Source organism: Borostomias antarcticus, assembly GCF_949987555.1.
Source record: "Borostomias antarcticus genome assembly, chromosome: 9".
NCBI lineage: Eukaryota > Metazoa > Chordata > Actinopteri > Stomiiformes > Stomiidae > Borostomias > Borostomias antarcticus.
In genome coordinates this window covers 27,558,119-27,560,618 of record NC_140242.1, presented here as the reverse complement: position 1 = coordinate 27,560,618, position 2,500 = coordinate 27,558,119, and the positions used below count along the sequence as shown (strand labels likewise).

Here is a 2,500-nt window from a genome sequence, read left to right as displayed (position 1 = left end):
AGGCTCAAAAAGCATCATAGGAGAGAGGACATTCTACGGACATGCTTGTATGCATCGTATGACCTTCAGGATCACTAATCACAGAGCCAGAGAATTATACGAAATGTTTAAGTTGCTCGGGAGGAGATGGAGGCGCGCGGGTGTCAGGACATGTGTAGGACAGACAGACATGTTTTCAGACAGACATGTTCTCAGACAGACATGTTTTCAGACAGACATGTTCTCAGACAGACATGTTTTCAGACAGACAGACATGTTTTCAGACAGACATGTTTTCAGACAGACAGACATGTTTTCAGACAGACAGACATGTTTTCAGACAGACAGACATGTTTCCAGACAGACATGTTTTTCAGACAGACATGTTTTCAGACAGACATGTTTTCAGACAGACATGTGTTCAGACAGACATGTTTTCAGACAGACATGTTTTCAGACAGACAGACATGTTTTCAGACAGACAGACATGTTTTCAGACAGACATGTTTTCAGACAGACATGTTTTTCTATGTGAATAAAGTACTTAATTGTCATTTTGTGCCGTTGACTATCGACGTATTGGCTTGTAAGCGAATACAAAATCCGAGCGATGTCAACTGGTAATAAGCCAACGTTTAGCCAACCGGACAAGGTTGGAAAACGAGATCTGATGCCAAAAAAAGGTTTCTGAGGACTGTGCTCTCTCCAAGATCTCTCCAAACAGCTGAAAGACATTTCCCGGACGAATCTCTCTATCACACTCCTGACTGCAACCGATTAAACGAACGCTGTCTCAAGGAAGAGAAGGCAGAGCGCGGTGTAAAAAACACATCTTGAATGGATAACTGCCTCCTGAGGCAGCTGAAGAAATTCAGACTTCCAAAGAAAATGATGGTTCTCTTCTACACCTCCATCATTGAGTCCATCCTCACCTCCTCCATCACCATCTGGTACTCCGTTGCTACAGCCGAGGACAGGGCCAGACTGCAGCGCGTCCTCCGATCCGCCGAGAAGGTGTTGCAACCTGCCCCTCCCTCCTGGTCCTGCGCAACTCCAGGACCCTGAAGCGGGCCAGGAGGATTGCGTCCGACCCCTCCTGGTCGTAACCTCTTCGTGGCGCTCTCCTCAGGCAGGAGGCTGCGGTCCGCGAAGATCACAGACGCACGCCATGGAGGCAGTGATTGTGATAAGTACGGCAACGTTGCGTGCGGCCCATGCCTACTGGCCCCATACTGTCCACTGGCCTCATACTGTCTACTGGCCCATGTCTACTGCCCCATGCCTACTGGCCCCATACTGTCCACTGGCCTCATACTGTCTACTGGCCCATGCCTACTGGCCCCATACTGTCTACTAGCCCCATACTGTCTACTGGCCCATGCCTACTGGCCCCATACTGTCTACTGGCCCATGCCTACTAGCCCCATACTGTCTACTGGCCCATGCCTACTGGCCCCATACTGCCTACTGGCCCATGTCTACTGGCCCATGCCTACTGGCCCATGTCTACTGGCCCATGTCTACTGGCCCATGCCTACTGGCCCATGCCTACTGGCCCATGTCTACTGGCCCATGCCTACTGGCCCCATACTGTCTACTGGCCCCATACTGTCTACTGGCCCATGCCTACTGGCCCATGTCTACTGGCCCATGCCTACTGGCCCATGCCTACTGGCCCATGTCTACTGGCCCATGTCTACTGGCCCATGTCTACTGGTCCATGTCTACTGGCCCATGCCTACTGGCCCATGTCTACTGGCCCATGTCTACTGGCCCATGCCTACTGGCCCATGCCTACTGGCCCATGCCTACTGGCCCATGTCTACTGGCCCATGTCTACTGGCCCATGTCTACTGGCCCATGTCTACTGGCCCCATACTGTCTACTGGCCCATGTCTACTGGCCCATGCCTACTGGCCCATGTCTACTGGCCCATGTCTACTGGCCCCATACTGTCTACTGGCCCATGTCTACTGGCCCATGCCTACTGGCCCATGTCTACTGGCCCATGTCTACTGGCCCCATACTGTCTACTGGCCCCATACTGTCTACTGGCCCATGTCTACTGGCCCATGTCTACTGGCCCATGCCTACTGGCCCATGTCTACTGGCCCATGCCTACTAGCCCCATACTGTCTACTGCCCCATACTGTCTACTGGCCCATGCCTACTGGCCCATGCCTACTGGCCCATGCCTACTAGCCCCATACTGTCTACTGCCCCATACTGTCTACTGGCCCATGCCTACTGGCCCATGCCTACTGGCCCATGCCTACTAGCCCCATACTGCCTACTGGCCCCATACTGTCTACTGGCCCCATACTGTCTACTGGCCCCATACTGTCTACTGGCCCATGCCTACTGGCCCCATACTGTCTACTGGCCCATGTCTACTGGCCCCATACTGTCTACTGGCCCCATACTGTCTACTGGCCCCATACTGTCTACTGGCCCCATACTGTCTACTGGCCCCATACTGTCTACTGGCCCCATACTGTCTACTGGCCCCATACTGTCTACT

General features: G+C 53.2%; 1 long non-coding RNA gene across 1 annotated transcript in view; it reads left to right on the top strand.

Annotated features, from left to right (window-relative positions):
• The window catches only part of LOC311313255, a 36,589-nt gene that overhangs the window by 18,478 nt on the left and 15,611 nt on the right, over positions 1–2,500 (top strand). The window lies entirely within an intron of this gene.